This window comes from Polypterus senegalus, chromosome 8 (assembly GCF_016835505.1).
Source record: "Polypterus senegalus isolate Bchr_013 chromosome 8, ASM1683550v1, whole genome shotgun sequence".
NCBI lineage: Eukaryota > Metazoa > Chordata > Cladistia > Polypteriformes > Polypteridae > Polypterus > Polypterus senegalus.
The window spans coordinates 115,490,247-115,501,149 of record NC_053161.1 but is presented as its reverse complement, the minus strand read 5'-3'; positions in this window follow the sequence as shown (position 1 = coordinate 115,501,149).

Genomic DNA, 10,903 nt, shown 5'->3' with positions numbered 1-10,903 from the left:
AAGACAAGCATCCAGTACTTGTTAATGTAATGATAACAACAGCTCCCAAATGACAAGCAATAAGGAAATATTTGATTTCTTTACCAAAACAGAGTAATTACTCAAAATGGCGTTCGCTAGAAATACCAAATGCTAACAATAACAGCTAATTCCAAAGGGGAAAAGTACAACCCCAGAAACAAAATGTCTGCATCACAAAAGAAGAAAACAAAATCAGAAAAAAAATCTCCTTTACTCACAGAAGTGATTAACTCACAGCAGGATGGGAAGCCATGAACAAAGGGGAGAACTCATAGCCGCACAGTCTGACTGATCATGATGTTCTGTCCATTGGGTTCAATTACACAAAATGAAAACGGATTAAAATACAAGCAGGTGATATCAGAAAATCAACTAAATTAAACCAATTTATCAAATATTAATTGAAAATAATTATTAACATTAGACACTGTGTCCATAAAGAAGTGCCACTGAGTTCCAAACCCCAGACACAATTACATCCAACAGAGTCATGGGTTCAAATAAAGGTTGTACATTTATACAGTACCTTCACTTATCAGACAATCACATGGCACATTATAGTTGTAGCAAAGTGTAATTTGTCTTATTATTTTTTGTAGTTTTTATTTATGAACTTCCTCAAAATCAGTTAGTAGGCTACCAATTGCATGTTATAGTATGAGTGCTAATTAATGTTACACCACACAGACTGTATGCACTGGGCTTCTCTGGTAGTTAAGCCACCAGACATATAACGCAAGGGGTAAGTCATATTTTCAGATCTCCCCAAGCCTGTTCAACTTTTATTTTATTTTATTTGACATATATTTTATTTGGAAATGCTCAAGTGTGTAATAAGTATGTTGGCCCCAAAGGGCAAGTGACAAAAACTGTAAAGGTGTGATGCACACAATTAAACAAGTTGATGCACACATTCAAAAGAGGTGAGACACAGAATTAACTGTAGTACCGCAAAATTAAAAAAGGTGACTTGCACAATTAAATGTGGCGCCCACAATTAAACAAGGTGACACATACATACAAAAGAGGTGACACAAAGAATTAAAAGTGTTGCTACACTATCAAGCACCTCACTGCAGGCAAAACAAAAAAAGAATGGGGAGCACCTCCAGTTTACTTTCGGATCGTTTTTTTTTTTGCATAACTTTTGCATCAGAAAAAAAAAAGAAATGGATGTCCGTTTGTTAATGTACACCACTATGTACATACATTGGGAACTGTGAACGCCAACAGTGTAATTGAAAACAGAATGCTATATTAACTTTCCCTAACTCAATCGGAAACTCCCCTTGTGGGATGACAGGCAAACCTTTCCACCAATCAGTGTTTTCTTTTAGTTTTGCCAAGGTACCTACCCATAATTACTCTTTCCATACACTTTTACTTGTCGTCTCCCCTCTGATTGTGATTGCGTCATTTCTAATTTTGCGTGGCACTTCATTTGAATGTGCCTGTCACCTTAAGTGTGTGTGTTTCCTTGTTTAATTGTGCGTGGCATACCTTTACATTTTTTGTCACTTGCCCTTCTGGGCCACCGTAAATAAGTCATGTAGTTTTTTCCAAGTTCTCACATGTAGTTTTTGTATGTTTAATTTAAAAAACTAAAATTTTAGCGTTTATTCTTTTAGAGTAGGGACATGGTGTTTAATGTAATTCGGAGCTGGTGTACAACATGGCCACGTGTATATTTTGGATTTTAATTTCTATATTAGATTTTATTCATTTTGTATTAATAGTTTGTGTTTATAATAATTAGTAATCAATTTGATTTATTATTTAATAGGCATTGGCAAAAAGCTGTTTGTATAATGCCCTGTCCTTTTATTTGTTTCTGGAAAGGGAATAGGAAATAAACTTCTGTTTTGCCTCTAGTTGACTTCTTTCCAATACAACGCAGAGGAGGATGGATTCCAGTTGTTACATAGTAACCTCAATTAATGAAAGTTTCTTTCCTCTCTTTCCACTCCTCTGGTGAGTTTTACCCTCTGCCTTCTTTGGTCAAGGTGAAACGGCTCCTTTTACCTTTGACCCGGAGGTACTTTTGGTGCTAGGACATGGTCCGTCGGAAGCAGTGTTGGGTCAGACGGAAATCCCACAAAGTACATTTAACATTTACAGTCATGTGAAAACATTAGGACACCCTTTGAAAGCATGTGGTTTTTTGTAACATTTTTAATAAATGGTTATTTCATCTCCGTTTCAACAATACAGAGAGATTAAAGTAATCCAACTAAACAAAGGAAACTGAAGAAAAGTCTTTTCAAGATCTTCTGTAAATGTCATTCTACAAAAATGCCTATTCTAACTGAGGAAAAAGATAGGACACCCTTGCCCCTAATAGCGAGTGTTACCTCCTTTGGCTGAAATAACTGCAGTGAGACGGTTCTTGTAGCCATCTACCAGTCTTCGACATCGGTCTGAGGAAATTTTACCCCACTCCTCAATGCAGAACTTTTTCAGCTGTGAGATGTTTGAGGGGTTTCTTGCACGTACAGCCCTTTTCAAGTCACCCACAGCATCTCAATGGGATTCAAATCTGGACTTTGACTTGGCCATTCCAGGACTCTCCATTTCTTCTTTTTCAGCCAATCTTTGGTTGATTTACTAGTATGTTTTGGGTCATTGTCATGTTGCATGGTCCAGTTCCGCTTCAGCTTTAATTTTCTAACTGATGGTCTCACATGTTCTTCAAGCACCTTCTGATACACAGTAGAATTCATCGTGGATTCTATGATGGTGAGCTGACCAGGTCCTGCTGCAGCAAAGCAGCCCCAAACCATGACACTTCCACCTCCATGCTTCACAGTTGGTATGAGGTTCTTTTCTTGGAATGCTGTGTTTGGTTTACGCCAAACATGTCCTCTGCTGTTGTGTCCAAATAATTCAATTTTGGACTCATCTGTCCAAAGAACATTATTCCAGAAGTCCTGGTCTTTGTCAACTTTATCTCTGGCAAATGTCAGTCTGGCCTCGATGTTTCTCTTGGAAAGCAAAGGTTTCCTCCTTGCACACCTCCCATGCAAGTTAAACTTGTACAGTCTCTTTCTGATTGTAGAGGCATGTACTTCTACATCAACAGTAGCCAGAGCCTGCTGTAGTTCTCGAGATGACACTTTAGGGTTTTGGAGACCTCTTTTAGCATCTTGCGGTCTGCTCTTGGGGTGAACTTGCTGGGGCGACCAGTCCTGGGCATGTTGGCAGTTGTTTTGAAAGCCCTCCACTTGTAGACTATCTTCCGGACAGTGGAATGGCTGATTTCAAAATCTTTGAGATCTTTTTAAATCCCTTCCCAGACTCATAGGCTGCTACAATCTTTTTTCTGAAGTCCTCTGACAGCTCTTTTGTTCCCACCATGGTGCTCACTCTCACTTCAACAGTCAGGAGCACACCAAACTAAATGTCTGAGGTTTAAATAGGGCAAGCCTCATTCAACATGCAGAGTAACGATCTACTAATTATGTGCACCTGGTGTGATATACCTGTGTAAGATCTGAGCCAATTTAAGAGGGAATACATGTGAGGGTGTCCTATCTTTTTCCTCAGTTAGAATAGGCATTTTTGTAGAATGACATTTACAGAAGATCTTGAAAAGACTTTTCTTCAGTTTTCTTTGTTTAGTTGGATTACTTTAATCTCTCTGTATTGTTGAAACGGAGATGAAATAACCATTTATTAAAAATGTTACAAAAAACCACATGCTTTCAAAGGGTGTCCTAATGTTTTCACATGACTGTACTTATTTGGCTGACGCCTTTATTGAAGGCGACTTATAGCATTCATGACACATGTGGTTACATTTCTTTTGATTTTCCAGTTGGAGCACAGGCATGTCAAGTGACTTTTTCATGGTCACACAGTGTCAGCAGTGGGATTTGAACTTACAAACTCAGGGCCTGAAGATAGATAGATAGATAGTCTATCTATCTATCTATCTATCTATCTATCTATCTATCTATCTATCTATCTATCTATCTATCTATCTATCTATCTATCTATCTCTGATTAAAGGCTCTTTATGGATGAACAGGTTCTTAATTTTCCTCAGGCCATATGCAGTAGCACCCACGTAACTCAACAGGGCTGTACTCCGGGACTCCAAATCCCATGATGCCCTGTGGGTATTTGAAGAGTACCCAAATCCCTGAGATGCTGCCCCCTAGCGCATCAGGGAAAACAGAACACATATGCTGTTGTCTCCCTTACAACGTACAACGTAATCCCTGCTGGGTAAATATTCCTGTTCCCATCTGGACGGAAAGCCTGTTTTTCAACTCTCTTTTATAGTGGTGTCCCATCCGGGCAAAGAACAACACACATACAGATAGAAATAATTAACAAAGAAAAAGACAACAAACAAAAACTAAAGTTTGAGCCCCTGCTTGATCCTAACAGACTATGGCTGAAAAAAGACTGACCATTTGGTCCCATAAAGCAAAACTTTTTCTCCAGCAGAGATAGTTTAAAATTACTAATGTAAAATTTTAAATTTTTACATTTTAAATCTTTTCTGATTTCTTTAGGTTTCTTTCTGCTCTCTCTATCATGTCTTATTTGAATCTAATTTCTGTTTCTAATTTATTCCTAGGAGTCCAAGCAGTGTCTTCCTGCACTGCACATATAATTATGATGAACTGTTCTCTTCTCTTTACAATGTCTTATCAAAATGCTAACATTACTTGCAATCTGGCACAGAGTTAAAATTAATTAGTAACCAAGTAAGGAATCATGATAAAACCTACTGAAATGCTAGATCTGTTGTTTAAACTGCTGGCTTCATTATTGGTAATTTCTAAGCAAAAATCAGTAACAGAAAATCAAAACAATTGTGCTAATTGTGCTCATTTTCTTTTGGTGGCAATTGATTGAATTCCTTACTAACCTTTCTTACATAATTGTTATTTTAAATGGCCTGCTCCTAATCTGTTACTGCACTTCCTTCAAAGTGTGGTCACCCATTGATTGGCTTTATGTTATGTTCAATAATAAGGTGTTAGAGCTCCAGGCATATTAATAGCAGAACAGACTACTGAAGATTCACACCAACATGGCAGTCATGAGGCAGGGGTAAACCAGTGATATTATGCTGCTTAAAAAGCAGTTAACAAGTTCTTTACAATTTAATTTCATTTTAAAACTTATGAGTCGGTGTACTATAAAGGACAGAAATATTATTTACCTCCTGATAATTGAAGCTCACTAAGTTATGACAAAAACAGTATACAGTAGTACAGTATTTTAATGTCATGCCAGGGCCATGGGCATAGCCACCTATATGCCACCCTCTTGAGTTGGTATCATGCAGTTTTAGTTAACAATTTGAAACTGCATCAAACAAGCATTTCAGTTATTTTGTTTTTGTTTGTTTGTTTGTTTAATTTACAGTATCTTTTCTGTTTTTTTTTTTTTTTTACTGTTTCTGTTTGAAATTTTCATTGTGTTTTTTACTGGTTTGTTATCATTTAAACATTACTTTTTGCCTAAACACAGAATGCAAAGTAAACAACTCTTGCCACCGGATTATGGCTGGTGTTTTTAATTTGCTTATCCTATTAAAATTTATATTTTTACATTTTGGGAGATCCTTCTTAAGTTAGTTTCAATTGTCAGCACATTTGTCACCATTTTGGTTTCTTTTATGTAAATTCTGTCAATTTGTATTATAGAAACAAAATAAATTAGACAAAGCTAATACCCTGAAATGATTTTTGATAGATTTTCCCTCCCACTGGCACCTTCTTCCAAAGACAAGTCTCCCCACACCATCCCAACTAGAACTCCTACCACATCAACTGGAATGGCCAATGACAAGTCCATCACTGACCATCAGTGTGGACTCTTCATACCTAAGGACCAAGTAAGAAGACAAAGGAAGCTACACACATAAAACGCTGTGGGACCAGATGGAGTCAGTCATATAGTTCTTAAGGCCTGTACTGACCATCTTTGTTGTGTCCTCTGTCACCTACTCAGTCTGTCCCAAAGGCTTCAGAAAGTGCCACTGCTGTAGAAAACATCCTGCATTGTCCCTGTTCAAGAGAAAGTAGGTACCTCTTCACCTAATGACTACAGACGAGTGGCACTTACATCTCACATCATGAAGACATTTGAGGGACTGGTCTTGGACTATGTGAGTCCTCTTGTTTTAGACCACCTGGACCCACTTCAGTTTGCCTACTGAACAGACTGGAGTGGAGGAAGCAATTATCTATCTGCTTGACACGGTTTATTCTCATCTGGACAAAGCTGGCAACACTGTGAGGATAATGTTTTTCGATTTCTCCAGCACCTTCAATACCATCCAGCCACCACTGATAAGGTGTAGTCTCAGAGATATGCAGGTGGATGAGCCTATGGTATCCTGGGTAATGGACAATCTGTAAGGCAGGCCACAGTTTGTGAGACTCAAGGACAGAGTTTCTGATATGGACTTGAGCAACACTGGAGCACCACAAGGAACAATCCTGTCTCCTTTTCTCTTTACACAGTACACAACTACAAATATAACACCAATTCATGTCAGTTGAAGAAATTTACAGATGATTCTGCACTTATGGGAATGGAACAGAGTATAGGAGTGAGGTGGAGAAGTTTGTTTCTTGGTGCAAAGAGAATTGTCTGCAACTTAACATCAGCAAAAACAAGGAAGTGGTCAGTAACTTTCACCATACCAAAAAGTCTCAATGTCTGGTCACTATTCAAAGAATGGATATAGAGGTGGTCCACTCCTATAAGTACTTGGAGTCCTTGGAGTACTGGTCTCATAATACAGAGGGGGTGATTTTCTATGCTGTGATGTACTGGGCTGGTAACAAGAGAGGCTTACCAAATCAAGAAGCTAATTAAAAGGGCAAGTTATATATTTATGTATATATTTTATATATTTATTTATATTTAAATATCTATATATTTGTGGAATGACAAATTTCCCCCTGGGGACAAATAAAGTTCTGTCTTTCATTCTAAAGATATGTATTAGTCCTTACCTTCCCTGCTAATCCAGTCATTTCTGATGACTGTCTCATCATTGATGCATGACCTTCATTATTTTTCTATCGTTAAAAACAGAACAATGCAGATAACATTGTGCATCAAAACCAAAATACAAAACCCACCCGTATTTTTGATTAGGAATACATTTGGTTCTTAATCTAATTATGTTAGTATAGAATAAATGTAGAATAAAATAATGATAATTGGCAGAAAAAATGATTTTGCTTTTATCAGCTGACTGGCAGCATAAGAAAGAAAATGACGATCACCACAAGTTGGTCTTTTTTTGTCATCACAGCTTCTTTTTAGCTGCCTTGCAGTAATTTATTTTGAATCAGATTTTTACTTGAGATTCCATTTAACCTGAAAATCAAAGGATTAGAGTTTAAAAAGTAGCAGGTGTTTGTTCAGAATCTACTAATGCATTCTATTCACAAATGGAAGTCCTTATCTGAATCAGACATGTTTCTTGTAAATAAAGGTTGACATGGATAAATAAACTCGTGCTTTAAGGCAGTACACCAAAAATAGTTAAAGGCTAATTTTGAACAAAAAAGAGATTTTAAATCCAACTGCTTTTTAAATGGAGTGCATAATGTACGTCTTTACATACAAAAAAAAAAAATGATGAAACCCAGAGGTCTAAATCTTTTAATGTACACAGGGAGGTTTGAATTTGGGTGTAATGCTGTTTTTTTATTTATTTCTCCCTAATCCAACAATTTTCCTAGGAATAATATAGGTGCTGTAAGCTAGTGGTGAAAGAGCTGGACTTTAATTCAAAAGGTTGAAGGATCACAGTCGTTCCATGTGACCTGAGACAGGTTGCCAACCAATTACTAGAAAACTGGGTGATTGTCCCAAATTTCACTTCCAGACAACTCATGAGTTTTAGTTCTCATGACAAATGAAATTCAGCCAGAAAATATCCAAAGTGCAACAAGTGGAATCAATTGAATTGGTTTTCGGGCAAACATTTTTCTGCCTTATGTCACTAATTCATTCATTTATTTTAAAGGAGGTTTTTCCCAGTCCGAATTGTAAGAAACTTTGTGTGTGTGTGTGAGTGGGGGGATCAGATATTAAAATCTGCAATTGACTGCACTTAGAACCTCGGCTCCAACAATAATGTTTTAATTACTCAGCAGTGGACCACATTCTTTGTCACACTTTTGCTGCATCTTTCCTTTATTTCATCATACTTTCTCTTTATTTGTGTATGCTTGCCTGTGTGGAAGTCTATGCTGTTTATATCAGTTTGCATTCTCAGGGAATTGTTGCTTTTACACTTTGTATTATTTAATCTGAGGATCTACCTGGGATGCATTAGCTGTGCCAAATGCACAGGATGTGAACCTACATGGAAATTAGACATTCATTTGTCCCTGCAGCAGTGTTATTGTGCAGTCACCTACCACCATATCACCTGAAGCAAGTGTGTAGAGCTGTGAAACAAAAAGGTGGTCTTTCTGCTTGACATGCAACTTATCTCACGTGTTGTGTAAGTGGACATTTCCTGCAACCCTAAGTGGTTAATTGTTTTCCTGCTGGTTTCATTATCATGGTACGTTGACAACAGGCTAAACGTAAAGCTTCCACAGCAGTCCTGGAGTAGCTCGATGACTCAAGTAGTAAGATATATTTGAATCTTTCTGATTAATGTACACTTTTTTGTGAGTCACCCTGCTGTAGTTATATAAGGTATTTATTATATTTTTAGTATTTTAGTAGTCAGAGCCTCAATCAATAACACAAAATTAAACACTAGGGATAAGCAAAACCCACTGAATTAGCTTTGCCTCGAGTTCTGTGAAACCGCAGAAACTAATTATAATGGTGCAATGGACATTTAAATTTCTCGATGTTGGGGTGATTATTGTGGCCAAAATAAAATCTGTGCTGTCAAGCAGCAGTGCCAACCACTGCGCCACCGTGACTTCCTGGGATAAAATTAATGCAATTAAATATCAGAACAGTAGCATTTCTTGCACACAGCGGCAACAAGCGCAGGAAGTATGAGTTTGCTAAGCTAAGGCTTGTCCCTCTTAAATTCTATTGAACCAAAATGTACTTTGGATTTTTTGCTCCTCATATCTTTTTACTCACTCACTGTCAAATCGACTGCACAGCACTCAGGAAATTACAATTAAAGGGGTTGGCTCACGTATCACACCCAGGTCAATTACAAACCCAAACAAAAAGATGCTACCATTAAGACACCAATACACCAAACACAATTCCAGATCCTCTCTGCGTGCATGTTTTGTGTTTAAAAGTAATTTTAAGTTTTACACTAGTTTTTAGCCCAATACTAGGATCACCTATACATATTCATTTTAACATATGAAATTTACAAACAAGTGGAAACATTTCAGTCCATCAGACTTGTTTGTTTAGCTATTCACTTGACTACACTGTCTCAATATCTCATCCATATTCTTCTTAAAAGTTTCTGCTTCAACTGCATGGCTTGGTAGTTTGTTCCAGATTCTTACAACTCTTTTAATAAAGAAGTATTTTCTATCAGTCTTAAATGCATGATTCAAGTTTAATTTGAAGGAATTCTGCTGGATATACTTTGGGTTCCCACTTGGTCTCATCTGCTTCAGAGTAAACATGTTTAATTCTCTGAGTCTGTCAGATTATGACATGTCCTTGGGATGCACTCTCCTCTGCACAGCTTCAAGTGCTGCTATTTCTTTTTTGTAGCAGGAAGCTCTGGGTGCTGTTCCAACTAGCATTCAACATTGGGTGGAATGAAAAAAAAAAATTTTATAAGATGGCCACACAATGAATTTTCAAGAAAATATGAGAGGAAATCAAAAGGTAAAGGCAATTTAAAAATTAAATGTTAACTGCAACAAATAGGTGGCACAATAAAACACATTTGCAATGGCTTATGGGTAGCTCAGACACACACAGCACAGCACTCTGCAGCTAGTCTAGTTGAATCCAAGATCAAATGAACATGGATGCTCTGCTGTGGGATTGCACCATTATTGAATAATGCATCATAGTGAGATTTATTTGGGCAGAGGGTGTGAAACCTGTCGAAATACACCACATTGCCCAAAGAAATCTGACTACGCCGTGTTGTTCAACAATGATGCCATCCCGCAGTGGAGCATCTATGTTCATTAGACCTTGGCCGTCACAAATGTGCTGTATTGTGTTAGCTTCTATCTGTTGCAGTTAATAGGTTTTTTTAGATTTCCTTTGCATTTTGATTTACCCTTGTATCTGGAAAACAAAAACACCAATTGACCTTAAAAATCTGCGCAGAAAAACATACAGAACTGAAGAACATTGCAAAGTTCCAAACAAAAACACTATTTAAAAACCTTAAATATTAAGTAGAATTGGTGTATAAGTTTACTACATAATGTATTACATTCACAACTTTTTTACACCCAGAATCTGAGAACAGTCTTTAAATAGCAAAAAGCCCTCTTTTAATAAGCAAAGTTTGAAAAAATTACATTGTAATACAATGCAGTCATTCTCATATAAATCAGCAGAAAAAAGCGGATTGGTGAGCTCAGTGGTCTGGTTATGAGCTGGTTTAAGAACTTGCAGTACCAAGGATCAATGCATCAGGGTGGCCTGAGTTCTGCCCGCAGCAAAATGCTTGACCAGCAATATCATTGACTTGCTCTTTTCTGACAATTTATATGAAAACAACTGAATTGTTTCATGATGTGATCCCAGTGACAGATAGGCAAAGCCCTTGTATTGTGTATAATTTCCTAAGGAATAACATAACCGGCCATTCTGAATTGTATACTTTGACAGAATCTGAAATTGTTGGTACAAATCTTTGTATGGTAAATGAAAGATATAAAGTCTGTATTAAAGATATTAAACATGTTAAGCATACAACAAATTGCTTTTT